The sequence below is a fragment of the Symphalangus syndactylus genome, chromosome 6 (assembly GCF_028878055.3).
Source record: "Symphalangus syndactylus isolate Jambi chromosome 6, NHGRI_mSymSyn1-v2.1_pri, whole genome shotgun sequence".
Classification (NCBI taxonomy): domain Eukaryota; kingdom Metazoa; phylum Chordata; class Mammalia; order Primates; family Hylobatidae; genus Symphalangus; species Symphalangus syndactylus.
Window position 1 is genome coordinate 121,419,723 of NC_072428.2, and position 15,082 is coordinate 121,434,804.

At 44.6% G+C, this 15,082-nt stretch overlaps 1 protein-coding gene across 1 annotated transcript in view; it reads right to left on the reverse strand.

Moving 5' to 3' along the window:
- The window catches only part of PODXL (podocalyxin like), a 55,948-nt gene that overhangs the window by 14,050 nt on the left and 26,816 nt on the right, over nt 1–15,082 (reverse strand). The window lies entirely within an intron of this gene.

The following is a 15,082-nucleotide window of genomic DNA, read 5'->3' on the forward strand; positions in this document are numbered from 1 at the left end:
ACACGGTCTCCAAAAAAAGAGGGGGGGGAGGGGCGGGGGGAGAAGCAGTGCAATGTGAGGGTTTGACAGGCATTTTTTCTTCTTAGTAGTTCATAAAGTAACAGTGCTTCTTACTATTGATGGCATCATAGTGTCATCTGGCAAGATACTAGATTGCTAAGGGACTATATCAACATATTTTTGGAATTAAGGAATTTGTGGGATGATTGTTTTTTGTTTTGTTTTGCTTTTTTTTTTTTTTGTGAGACAGGATCTTGCTCTGTTGCCCAAGCTGGAGTACAGTGGCACGATCAGGACTCACTACAGCCTTGACCTCCTAGGCTCAATCAGTCCTCCCACCTCAGCCTCCAAGTAGCTAAGACCACAAGCACACACCACCAAACCCAGCTAATTTTTTTTTATAATTTGTAGAGATTAGATCTCACTATAATGGCCAGGCTAGTCTCAAACTTCTAGGCTGAAGTGATCCTCCAGCCTCGGCTACCCAAAGTGCTGAGATTACAGATGTGAGCCATGGCACCCAGCCCTGGATAGTTGCTTCTTACAGTGATGAATAGCTTAAAACAGGATTTGTCAACTCTGAAACTACTGGCATTTAAGTATAAGATCCTGTTTCCTATGCATTATACACAGAATGCTTAGCAATATTCCTGGCCTCTATCTATTAGATGCAAGTAATACATATGCACGCCCCTTTCCAATTGTAACCATGAAAAATGTCTCCAGATATTGCCAAATGTCTCCCAAGGGAGACAAAATCACTGCCAGTGAAAACTACTGGTTTAAAGAAAGAGAACAACAAATTCAAATTCCTAAATCCTCCTATGAAAGCACAGACTGAAAACCAGAGACTTTCCAAGAACACATTCAAGGAGTCTCTTTGTTTGCAGCTGAAGGGCTGAGAGGGCCCTTTAAAAGACGTTAAAAGCTTAATTCCGTGAGTTGCCGAATTAGGGTGTTAACTTAATTCATAAGCTCACCAGGTCTCTTATGTGAAAATAGGACCTAGAGAATTTGGTTTTTTTTTGAGACGGAGTTTCGCTCTTGTTGCCTAACCTGGAGTGCAATGGTGCGATCTCGGCTCACTGCAACCTCTGCCTCCCAGGTTCAAGCGATTCTCCTGCCTCAGCCTCCCAAGTAGCTGAGATTACAAGCGCACACCACCATGCCCGACTAATTTTTTGTATTTTTAGTAGAAATGGGGTTTCACCATGTTAGCCAGGCTGGTCTCAAACTCCTGACCTCAGATGCTCCGCCCACCTTGGCCTCCCAAAGTGCAGGGATTACAGGCGTGAGCCACCGCGCCTGGCCAACTTAGACAATTAAATGGTGACATGAGAAGGTGTAGATGAATCAGACTACCCATAAATCTCCATCTTCAATGGAATTCACTTGCCAGGAAGCTCTACCACTGCTCTCCTGTAAGATTCTCAATAACCTCGCTTGAGCTCATTGGCACCGAAAGCCAAATCTCATCATGATCCCCACTGCTCTTTATTTTCTTCAAACCTATAACAACAGTCAGATTCCAATATGTCCCAGGAGGAAAAACACAGACTCTGACCTAGGAGAAGGCTCACACACTAAAAATACCTACAAAAAAAGTGCAAATATTTATGGATATTTAACATAAGGGTGCTGTATCAAAAGGAGGATGATCATAATTTTACATCAGGCTGAATTACCCAGTATGGGTATGCATACCATAGGTTTTGGATCCAATATGCTGACTCAAGCAGCTATAGGTAGTTCTCATTGCTTTCTTAGTTGGATGACTGAAACCTGGACTCAATGGAAACCCACATTAAATTAAGCTGAGTTGTCAGAAATTCCCTGGAACAATGTATAGGAAGAAATACAAAGTCTTGGCTGGGAGTGGTGGCTCACGCCTGTAATCCCAGCAATTTGGGAGGCCGAGGCAGGCAGATCACGAGGTCAGGAGTTTGAGACCAGCCTGGCCAACATGGTGAAACCCCGTCTCTACTAAAAATACAAAAATTAGCCAGGCGTGTTGGCAGATGCCCGTAATCCTGGCTACTCAGGAGGCTGAGGCAGGAGAATTGCTTGAACCCAGGAGGTAGCACCACTGCACTCCAGCCTGGAGGACAGAGAGATACTCTGTCTCAGAAGAAAAAAAAAATAAAAGTCTTGGAGAGACGGTGTTTATCATGTATGTCCTGCTCACTCATGCTCTGGTGTGTCATGAGAACTCAAATGACACTCCCTTTACAAGGCTTTAAGCAACATAATTCATGACTTCTAAGATTCACATCTTTCCAGGTCTCTGAAATGAGAATGTATTATAAATAATTGTGGATCATGCTTTGACTGTGGTGCTTTTTTCTTTCTTTTTTTTTTTTTTGAGACAGGGTCTTGCTCCATCACCTAGGTTGTAGTGCAGTGGCATGATGCACTGCAGCATCAACCTCCTGGGCTCAAGTGATCCTTCTGCCTCAGCTTCCCAAGTAGCTGAGAGCACAGGTGTGCACTATGACACCTGAGAAACTTTGTAGAAACAGGATCTCCCTATGTTGCCCAGGCTGGTCTCGAACCCCTGTGCTCAAGTGATCCTCCTACCTCAGCCTCCCAAATTGCTGGGATTACAGGTGCAAGCCACCATGCCTGGCTTTTTGTCTAAGTGGTTCATAAAATAATAGTGCATCTTATAATTGATGGTGGCTTGGATTTGATTACATTTGGGATATTGTTAAGAGGAGGACTATTCACATGCTCTGAGAACTCTTATGACTGTCCTTCACTGGTCAGGTATGTGAATAGGAAATGCTGCTGATTTCAGTGGGGATGGACACCAGGTTCCTTAGTGTAGAGAAAATAACAGAATTTTGTTTCCAGGAAAAAAGGTGTGTGTGCTTCCACAGTGGGCAGCAAGACCAGCATGGTGATCACAATGGTCTAACCAAGGCTATTTGGAGCAGCAGCTAACAGCTCATGTGCTCTTTAGCATCAGAATGGACGGGCAGCTCACTGACTTCCTAGGTGTAGGGCCCGCAAACTGGGAACTGTGTTGACTCACAACGATAGAGAACGCAGCCACTCAACCAGGTCCCAGAACTCAATGTTTTCAGACTCAGTGTTCTTGAATGAATCGTGCATTTCTTTCCTATGGCTGCTTTAACAAATGACTACAAACTAGGTGGCTACAAACAACATAAATATATTCTCTCGTGGTTCTGGAGGCTAGATGTCCAAAATTGGGAGGGCCATGCTCCCTCTGAAGGCACCAGGGAAGACTCTTTTCCTGCCTCTTACCAGCAATCCTGGCTAACTCCTCGGCTTGTAGCTGTGTCACTGTGATCTCTGGCTGCATCAACACATGACCTTCCTCCTTGCATAACTCTTTTTTTTTTTTTTTTTTTTTTTTTAGGTATGGGTGGGGGCAGGAACAGGCATTCTGAGGGTGTGAGCCGCGCTCCAATTTTCAATGTCCTCCTTTAAGACCAGCCCAGGCCTGGTCCTCTATCTACCACCTTCAATCTAACAATGGAAAGCCACAAAACAAACCTAAAGAAAAAAATGGAGGAATGAAAGAACAACCAAAGAAATAGAAACCAAAATACAATAGCAAATATCAAAATCAAAACTTGTTTTTTTAAACAGGCTAACAAAGTACCAAAAGTCTCTGGAGAGGTTGATCAAAACGGAAAAAAAAATCCAAAGGTATAAGTAAACAATGTGAGGTACAAAAATAATAATAGTTATTTAAAGCATAATACCTTATGGGCAAATATTTATAAATTTGAAGCAGATGAGACAGACAAATTTCTTTCTTTTTTTTTAGTTTTTTGAGACAGAGTCTCACTCCATCCCACAGGCTGGAATGCAATGGTGTGATCTTGGCTCATTACAACCTCCTGGGGTCAAGCAATCCTCCTACTTCAGCCTCCTGGGTAGCTGGGACTACAGATATGAGACACTGTGCCCCACCACAAATTTCTTGGGAAAGAAAAATACTTACCAGAGTGAATCAAGGAAAATGGAAACAATCATTTATCCTATAATCATAAAGAAATTGAGCCTTTCCAACTTGGGTGCGGTAAAATGGCTCCTGCAAAGAAGGGTGGTGAGAAGAAAGGCCATTCTACCATCAACGAGGTGGTGACCCGAGAATACACCATCAACAATCCCAAGAGCATCCTGGAATGGGCGTCAAGCAGCGTGCCCCTCAGGCACTCACAGAGATCCAGAAATTTGCCATGAAAGAGATAGGAACTCCAGATGTGCACACTGATACCAGGCTCATCAAAGCTGTCTGGGCCAAAGGAATAAAGAATGTCCCATACCTATCCCTGTGCAGTTGTCCAGGAAACAGAATGAGGATGAAGATTCACCAAACAAGCTCTATACTTTGGTTACCCACATGCCTGTTAACACTTTCAAAAATCTATAGACAGTCAGTGTGGATGAGAAATAACTGCTGACTGTCGAATACATCAAATAAAGGTATAAAACCACAAAAAAGGGAAAAAAAAGAAATTGAATAGGTACTTTTTTCATAAAGGAACTCCAAAACAGGATTCAAAGATCAAATCATTCTGGCCTTACGTGAACTTTCTGTAGCAGTCTGTTCCGCTCTAATATGTGTCTGTAAAAGGAATTGTTTCATATACAATTGTCCATCAACAAAACATGAAAAGTGCAAACCAAAGAAAAAGACTGATACATTTAGCGTCAATGTTAAGAATTTGTGTTCATCAAAAGAAGTAGGACTTCCAGTTTCAGCTAATGAGAGGAGAGACTGGAAAGAACTTTGCTCCTACTCTGACTATAAGAAAAAAGCTGAGAGGCTGGGCACGGTGGCTCACGCCTTTAATCCCAGCACTTTGGGAGGCTGAGGTGGGCCGATCACTTTAGGTCAGGAGTTCGAGATCAGTGTGGCCAATATGGTGAAACCCCGTCTCTACTAAAAATACAAAAATTAGCCGGGCGTGGTGGCAGGCGCCTGTAATCCCAGCTACTCAGGAGGCTGAGGCAGGAGATTTGCTTGAACCCAGGAGGCAGAGACTACACTGAGCTGATATTGTGCCACTGCACTCCAGCCTAGGTGACTCCATCTCAAAAAAAAAAAAGAAAAAAAATCTGAGAAGCCAAAAAGTTATGACTTTTCTTGAGCCCTGAGGTCATGAAGAAAACAACGACCCTGAAAAGTGGAGACAGATGGACAACTGCAGGGGGCAACCGGACCTGAGCGTACTAGCTTTACCTGGGACATGGACAAAGTTCAGTAAGAAGATTTAAGGTCATTTTTTTTTTTTTTTTGAGATGGAGTCTCACTCTGTCACCCAGGCAGGAGTGCAGTGGCGTGATCTCAGCTCACTGGCTCACTGCAACCTCAACCTCCAAGGTTCAACTGATTCTCCGGCCTCAGCCTCCTGAGTAGCTGGGATTATAGGCAGGCACCCCCATGCCTGGTTGTATTTTTAGTAGAGAAGGGGTTCACTCACTCACAGACGTGAGCCACCACACCCAGCTGATTAAAGACAATTTTTAAATGAGTTTCTAAAAGCTGTGTATGGGTTAGTATGAAAATGTGAAGCCCTATGAGCTGTGGGCATTGTAAGGTCCACAGCACAGGGCAGTTTACTCCCGGGAACCCCGCCAGGTGCTCACAGGAAGCCTTGAAAAAGCAAACCCTTGCGGGTGGGGCTAGCTGGAGAAAGAAAACAGCCAGTGCTGAAACTCCATACCCACCACATCCCTATAGGGCAGGAAAAAAGCCTTTCAGGTGGAAGGCAACAAAATCTACAGCCTGAGGGCACTGGCGGAAACCTCCCGCAGCCAGGGAAGAGGAGAGGAAAGATAAAACAGCTCCTTATTCCTGAAGCAAAGCAGAGCTGTGGGCTAAACCCAGCCGGGACATCTAGGAAGAGGCAGGAATGCCAGTGAAGACCACACCCTGAAGCTCAGCTTCCCGGTGCCTGAGTGAGACTTAAACAGAACATCAGGAAATGGTCCCCTCCCCTGTTCCACAAGGCCAGCAAGAGTGAAGTAAAAAATCACAGTGGGGCAGCAGGGAGCAGTGGCTCACGCCTCTAATCCCAGCACTTTGGGAGGCAAAGGTGGTTAGATCACCTGAGGTCAGGTGTTCGAGACCAGCCTGGCCAACACAGTGAAACCCTGTCTCTACTAAAAATACAAAAAATTAGCCGGGCGTGGTGGCATGTGCTGAGTAGTCCCAGCTACTCAGGAGGCTGAGACAGGAGAACCGCTTGAACCTGGGAGGTGGAGGTTGCAGTGAGCTGAGATTGTGCCACAGCACTCCAGCCTGGGCAACACGGCGAGGATGCATCTCAAAAACAGTAGAATACAGCTAGGGGGAACCGCAAAAGGCAGACTCTGAGGAGCAGCAAACAAGGATGGGCTACAGCCAAGCAGGGACCCACAGAGATATTACTGGACGACTTTGCAGCCCCGGATGCACCGAAGGTATTCATAGCAGCAACAAATTGTTAAGCCCAGCCTAACTCGTGCCTTGATTAACATAAACCTTCACACTAAAGACACAGCAAAAGAAAAGCCACACAGTAGGCAGCCACTAATCTACTTCTGTCTATGGACTCACCTATTCCGGAGAGTTCTTGGAAATGGGATCATACACTACGTGGTCTTCGGTGACTGGCTTCTTTCACTTGGATGTGTTTTCAAGCTTTTCTCTTTCACTTTTGTTTTCCTGGTTCATCCATGCTAGCATGTGTCCGTTCCTTACTCCTTTGTATTGCTAAATGATATTTCACAGTATGGAGCTTCCATTTTTGCTCATCCATTCATCGGCTGATGAACATTTGGGTTGTTTTAACCCTTGGGCTATTATGCATAATGCTGCTATGAACATTTGTGTACAAGTGGACATGTTTTCAATTTCCCTTGGGTACATACCTAGGAGTGGAATTGCTAGGTCATATGGTAACTCTTTATTTAGTATTTTGAGGGACTGCCAAGCTGTCTTCCAAAGTGGCTGCCCCATTTTACATGTCAATCAGCAATTTTTTTGTGAATCCAATTTTTCCAGATCCTTGCCAACAGTTATCATCTTTTCCATTATTGCCATTTTAGTAGGCATTAAGTAGTATCCCATTGTGGTTTTAATTTTTATTTCTCTAATGACTAATCAAATCCAGCACTACATAGAAAGGACACAATGACCAAGTTAGGCTCATCATGGACAGTTCAGTATTTGAAAAATCAATCAACGCAATTCAAAACACATTAAGAAGCAAAATAAGAAAAAGCATACGAGCCAGGCGTGGTGGCTCACGCCTGTAATCCCAGCACTTTGGGAGGGTGAGGCAGGCGGATCACGAGGTCAGGAGATCGAGACCATCCTGGCTAACACGGTGAAACACCGTCTCTACTAAAAATACAAAAAATTAGCCGGGCGTGGTGGCGGGCGCCTGTAATCTCAGCTACTTGGGAGGCTGAGGCGGGAGAATGGCATGAACCCGGGCGGAGCTTGCAGTGAGCTGAGATCGCACCACTACACTCCAGCCTGGGCGACAGAGCGAGAATCTGTCTCAAAAAGAAAAAGAAAAAGAAAAACCATAGGATCAGCAGACTCCTCAACTCCATACAAGATTATTTTTATATTTGCAGAAAAATCATCTAACAAATTTTTTTTTTTTTTTGAGATGGAGACAGTCTCACTCTGTTGCCCAGGCTGGAGTACAGTGGTGCAATCTTGGCCCACCGTAACCTCCGCCTCCCAGGTTCAAGCAATTCTCCTGCCTCAGCTTCCCGAGTGGCTGGGATTACAGGTGCACACCACCATACCCAGTTAATTTTTTGTATTTTAGTAGAGATGGGGTTTCACTGTGTTGCCCAGGCTGGTCTCCAACTCCTGACCTCAGGCAATCCACCCGCCTCGACCTTCCAAAGTGTTGGAATTACAGGTGTGAGCCACTGCACCTGGCCCATCTAACAAAATTTAATATCCATTCATGATTTAAAACAAAACAAAACAAAACAAAACCTTTCAGCAAACCAGGAATAGTAGAGAACTTCCCTCACCTAATTAGTGATGTCTCTAAATAAACCTACAGCTAACATCATATTTAATGGGAAGAGATTGAATGCTTTGCTGTGAAGTTTGAGAACAAAGCAAGGATGTCCTCTCTTTCCACTCCTATTGAGCAGTGTACTGTGAGTCCTACTGAGTTCAATAGCAAACACCCCCCCCCCCACACACACACACACAGACACACACATACAGAGAGAGAGAGAGAGAAAGAAAACAAGGAAATCTCAACAATAAAAACCCAATTTTTTAAAACAGGCAAAAGATCTCCAAGGAAAAATTACCAAAGATATACAGATGGCAAATAAGCATATGAAAAGATGCTCATCATTAATCATTAGACAAATTCAAATTCAAGCTCCAATGCAGCAACATTACATACCTATTGGAATAGCTAAAATCAAACAAACTGACAATCCCAAATGCTAAAGACGATCTCTCATACATTGCTGGTCAGAATGCACAATGGTACAGATAATCTGGAAAACAGTTTAGCAGTTTATTTTAAAGTGAAGCAAACAATTATTATATGACCCAGCAATTCCATTCTTATTTACCTACACAAAATGAAAACCTATAGTCACACAAAAACCTACATGCAAATGTTTATAGCAGTTTTATTTACCATCACCCAAAACTGAGAACCACCAAGATATTCTTCAAAAAGTGAATGGATATTATATAGCCATATAATGACTAGTCAGCAATAAAAAGGAATAAACTAGTGATTCATGTGACAATATAGATAAGACTTAAGGCCGGGCGTGGTGGCTCAAGCCTGTAATCCCAGCACTTTGGGAGGCCAAGGCAGGTAGATCACGAGGTCAGGAGACCGAGACCATCCTGGCTAACACGGTGAAACCCCGTCTCTCTACTAAAAAATAAAAAAAAAATTAGCCAGGCGTGGTGGCGGGCGCCTGTAGTCCCAGCTACTCAGGAGGCTGAGGCAGGAGAATGGCGTGAACCTGGGAGGCGGAGCTTGCAGTGAGCCGAGATCGCCCCACTGCACTCCAGCCTGGGGGACAGAGCAAGACTCCGTCTCAAAAAAAAAAAAAAAAAAGACTTAAATACATTTTGCTAAGTGAAGGAAGCCAAAAGTCTGCACAGCATTTGATTCCATTTTGATGTTATGGAAAGGGCAAAATGATAGGGATAGAAAACAGATCGGTGGACACCAGAGGTTGAGGGAACTGGGAGGAGCAGACTCCTCAACTCCACACAAGATTATTTTTAGGACAGTGAGTGATGCACAAGGATCCACAAGACTCTGCATTTGTTGAAACACCCAAAGATTTGTGTACTCCAATAATTAACTTTACTTAATGCCAATTTAGAAAAATAATCATCTCGGATGTCCAGGAAATCCTAGGATGTAATGGAGACTACGAAAATCAATTTAACTATATTATAAAGGTATAACATGCCTAGGCGCAGTGGCTCACACCTGTAATCCCAGCACTTTGGGAGGCCAAGGTGGGCGGATCACCTGAGGTCAGGAGTTCGAGACCAGCCTGGCCAACATGGCAAAACCCCGTCTCTACCAAAAAAAAATAAAAATACAAAAAAAAAAAAAAATACAAAAATTAGCCAGGCATGGTGGTGCGTGCCTGTAATCCCAGCTACTCAGGAGGCTGAGGCAGGACCACTTGAACTGGGAGGCAGAGGTTGTACTGAGCCAAGATCGTGCCATTGCATTCTAGCCTGGGAGACAAGAGCGAAACTCCATCTCAAAAAAAACAAAAAACAAAAAACAAAAAAAGTGTAACAACCTCGCTGAAGAGGGTGGAGAACAAGAGTTGACTCTGGAAAAGTTTTTTTTTTTTTTTCACTAGATACTGTAACGAACTGCATATAAACAGTATATTTTAAGTAGTCAGAATGTTTCTCACAAGGGCATGTCAATTTCAAACCTACTTGACATGTACACTAGGATTGAACAAATAATTAAATAAATTAAAGATAACATAAGCCAGGTTTCTAGCTGTTGGAGAAAGAAGTTACAAATAAGTAAACAGGTGGGGAGGAGGCTAGCCCTGTGATGCTTGATGAGAGACAGTGATGTCAGTCAGTCGGAACTCATGTTTCAATAGACAAAGAGATGACAGATGAGGAAATGAATACATAGTAAACAAATGTATATTTCCCAGCTCTGTCCACTCAGAGCATCTAGAAGCAGTGACAAACCAGTAGCATAGGGTACACCCAGGGTCCATATTTGGTTTCTGATACCATTCTTACAATAAAATGAACCAAGGCTCCTTGGAGAAAGGGCTTGATTCTAATGCTGATACAAGGAAAATGCAAGATAAGCCTGGAACATCTTGTAATGTCAGAAAGTAAAGAAGTGCTAAAAAAATAAAAATAAAGGCCGGGTGCGGTGGCTCACGGTTGTAATCCCAGCACTTTGGGAGGCCAAGGCGGGCAGATCATGGCGTCAGGAGATCGAGACCACGGTGAAACCCCGTCTCTACTAAGAAATACAAAAAATTAGCCGGGCGTGGTGGCGGGCGCCTGTAGTCCCAGCTACTCTTTATCAAATGCTAGGGGACCAGAGACATACGGCAGCAGCTGGAGGGAGCTGGACAGTCAAGAAACTTGTTTCCTTTTCGAAGGTAGGAGATGCTAGAGAATGGCGTGAACCCGGGAGGCGGAGCTTGCAGTGAGCTGAGATTGCGCCACTGCATTCCAGCCTGGGCGACAGAGCGAGACTCCGTCTCAAACAAAAAAAAAGTAAATAAAAAAATAAAAATAAAAATGAAATGAAGAGGAAGGCAAGTTCAGCCTGAAAGACCTGAAAGAGGGTCAACAGGAAAGAGCTCATAATGGCCAAACCTGGAACAATTTGAGCAACAAAACAAGAAATACTGGATCGGAACCCCAAGAATAAAATAAAGATCCAAGAGTCTAATCTGATAAATAAACGATTAAATAAATAAATCATCCTTACGGTGCTTTTCCAAAAACAATTGTAGGTATGTCCCCAAAACTTCTATACTTAAGAAAACAACCCAGTAGAAAAAGAATTAAACATGCATTTTACAGAAAAAAATAGCACAGCCTAAGAACATCTGAAATGTTAGTAATTAGAGAAATGCAAAATAAGAATTTTCTTTTCATAACCATCAGATTGAGAAACATTTTAAAGTCAGTAAGAAGTGGTAGCAAGAATATGAAGTAGTGTAAATTGGTTGAAACACTTTGGAAAAGAGTATGGCATTATCAGAGTTAGACGTGCACATATTGTTCAATCCACAACTTCCTTTCTTTTTTCTTTCTTTTTTTTTTTTTTTTTGAGACGGAGTCTGTTGCCCAGGCTGGAGTGCAGTGGCGCGATCTCGGCTCACTACAGCCTCCGCCTCCTGGGTTCAAGCAATTCTCCTGCCTCAGCCTGTATCCGAGTAGCTGGGATTACAGGTGCCGTCACCACAGCTAGATAATTTTTCTATTTTAAGTAGAGATGGGGTTTCACCATGTTGGCCAAGATGGTCTCAAACTCCTGACCTCAAGTGATGCACCCACCTTGGCCTCCCAAAGTGCTGGCATTACAGGCGTGAGCCACCACACCCAGCCCACACAACTTCCAATTGTACCGCTAGGCATTTATCCTAGGGAGACAAGTATGCATCACAGTGCATTTACAAAAATGCCCTTAAGAGTACTTTTTAACATTGGCCCCATACAGGTAGCAAGAAGATGCAATGTTGACAGTAGTACAGTAGAGTACAGTTGCCAGTACAGCTGACAGTAGTATGGATAAATAAAGTGATAGTATATTCTTCTAGAATGCTATACAGGACTGAAAATAAGTGGACTACATCTATATCTATTAGCATTAATCTAAAGAATAATACTGGACAATAAAAGGAAGAACAAGAACACTCATATGGTTCTACTTACAGGGTACAAAAATCGGCAATACTAAATGTTTTTAGGGAAACAGAAAATGTTACTAAAATTTTACAGAGAATTTAACACTAAGTTTAGGATACTAGTTATCTCTAGGGGGAAACAGGGGGATGCAACAGAAGCTTCTGCTTTAGATTCAGGTTTTGTTTTAAGGAAGGAGTGGCTGGCTGTGCTGAATGACAAGACTGGCAAAGAGAAGTCCCTGGCAACCACCATGTGCAGTTTCAGTGGGCACAGTGCAGGTGGAAGCCTGACTCGGGCAGACTGAAGAGTGAATAAATGGTAGGAAAATGCGTTTGCATGTGTGGACAACTCTTTATCAAATGCTAGGGGACCAGAGACATACGGCAGCAGCTGGAGGGAGCTGGACAGTCAAGAAACTTGTTTCCTTTTCGAAGGTAGGAGATGCTAGAGTTGGTATGAACGCTTTCTTTGTGTATATGTTCTCTTCCTACTGTTTCATAGGGTCCTTAAGATGCAGAGGAGATAGACCTGTGCCAACGCAGCACCAGTAGAGGATTTGGCCTTCATTGGATAGTCAGACACTTTTTTTTTTTTTTTTTGAGACGGAGTCTTGCTCTGTCACCCTGGCTGGAGTGCAGTGGTGCAATCTCAGCTCACCGCAACCTCTCCCTCCTGGGTTCAAGTAATTCTCCTGCCTCAGCCTCCCAAGTAGCTGGGATTACAGGCTCCCACCACCTGGCTAATTTTTGTATTCTTTTAGTAGAGATGGGGTTTCACCATGTTGGCTGGTCTCAAACTCCTGACCTCAAGTGATCTACCTGCCTCAGCCTCCCAAAGTGCTGGGATTTCAGGTGTGAGGCACTGCGCCCAGCTGACGCTTCCATCTTTGAAACAGGAGGGAAGAAAATGGATACAGTCATAAGTACAGCTATATTTTGGTGGTAGAAAGAGTTTACATTTGACAGCTTTAATTTTCTCAATGAAGTCTAGATGAAATCAGCTATAGTGATATATATAGAAAAAAGGAGGAGGGAGTGTTTGAGGGAAAAGTGTAAAATACTCATGTTGGAAATAGGAACGTGAACCTCTTAGAAAAGAGGTTCTCAATCTTCAGCAAGCGTCAGAATCACACAGAGGTTGTGAAAACACCAGCGGCTGGATCCAGCCCCTGACTTCCTGATTCAGCAGGCCTGGGATATGAAATATGCATTTCTAACGAGTTCCCAAAAGATTCTGATGCTTCTGGCCAGAGGACCACACTCTGAGAACCACTATACTACAGAAGTAAAATGTGATTGTCAAGTAGTATTTGGTGCCAAATTGAGGCATGGCATCATGAATTTAAAGTTAATGCAATCAGCCAGATTTTACTGTAGCGATATTCAGCTGCTTGGTGTAGAAAAATGGAAGCAAAGGTTTACCTGAGAATGGGGGTTTTGCTAGGTATGACAGCAGGAGAGGGTGCAAGGAATTTGGGGATATCTTTGTAAGGCAAGGATTCTAATGGTGGATTGTTGACATAGAGGATGGAGAAAGAAATAAGGCCAGGTAGGGGCTGATAGGCAATGAGGAAGGTTACTGGACTTTGTTACGTCTTGAGTTCAAGCATCGTGATGTGGGTTTACTTGAGCAGATAAGTTGGAAGATAGAGAGACAGTGATACAAGGAGGAAATGCTGAGATTTCAGAGGTGATACAGTTTGAGGGGCTGATAAAGTTCAGGGGGGAAAATGGGAATGACCCAATGAAGTAGAGATGAGAAAAGGTTGAGAAACAGAGGCCAGGGTATTTCATTGTTTACCCAAGTGAGTACTGGAGTCACCTAGAATGATGACACCTATTGAGATGGAGAGGATGGAGTGAAAGTCTTTGGTGAGTGATGGACAGGGCTGAAGAGGTCAGTACATCACAGCAGGGTAGAAATGACATGACATTCCTGCTGATGTTGAAGCCTATGTTGAATGAGTTAGCGCAGTGCCAGCTCCCCCGGGGGCCAGGGGGACAGTGGGAGGAGAAGGCAGACTTCAGTCTGCTCCCCTGGGGTGGGAAGGCTGCTTGAATCTTCAAGGAGGGCCCTGCTTCCTCTGTTCCTGGCTATTTCTAGACCTGGGATTGACTCTTGACTATTAATAGTGGGAAAGGAAGCTGGAAAGAACGCGCCGGGAAGAGGGGTGTGGAAGGAGGCCAGGGAGGAGGTGGGACGAGAGGCTCTGGCCTGGACACCAGTGTCGACCTCTCCTTCCTTCTTTATCCCCTGCTCACCACCCCCAACTCATCTCCACAGAAATAAAACAAAAAACCTCCAAGGGGAGAGACAGGTAAGATGAGTGGATGTGTTCCTCGATTGGTGTGCCAAAGGGAAGAGCGCAGGCTGGGAAATGGGAGATCCGAACCTCCTCGTCCTGCCCCTGCCTTGGACCCTCAGGCCTGGGCAAGCTGTCCACCCTCTTGAAATGCATCTGGGAAAGGTGGGCCAGAAGATTCCTAAGGTCCCTCGGGGTGTGTACGCACTCTCCCGGGCATGACACTGTATACTAGGTAAGCCTGCTTTGGCTGTGATGGCAGAGCCATCCTAGCCAGTCATTTCAGAGGGCTTGTGCTGGGAATCCCTCGGGGTATAAGTGGGGCCTTTCCAAGGGGCTGCCCAAACCTAACACTCATTTTTCCAACATGTGGTATCTGCTCCACGAGCCCCTTCTTTCCAGGGGGTGCAGGGAGCTGCTAGGACTTGGGAAAAGCCTGGTGTGATGGGAAGGGCCTGGTGTGATGCCATTGTGGGTTCAGCCAGGTCGAGGTCTACACCCCACACCCCACACCCCCAGCTCTCCAGGGCCCACCTTCTCAGGCTACAAGTCCTGCTGGCCATTGTACACTGGCCTTTTTATTGCCAGGCTTCTGGGTGGTAGCTGGGCAGGACAGCTAGGCAGGGTGGGATGGGAGAGCCGGGTCAGTAAGGGACCCGGGGCTGCTCTCTGTTCACCTGGCCAGGACTCCTCCCAGCACCAAGGCATCAGGTGCCCTGTCTCGCCCCTGCATGCAGCCCCCTCACTCCCCTGCCTTCCTTGTGAAGGACTTGATGCTCCCCATGTTACAGTCCCACCTCTGTGTGTCTTGGGCATTATTAATCAGGTCAGGGCTGGGCTTGGTGGCTCATACCTGTAATCCCAGCAATTTGGGAAGCCAA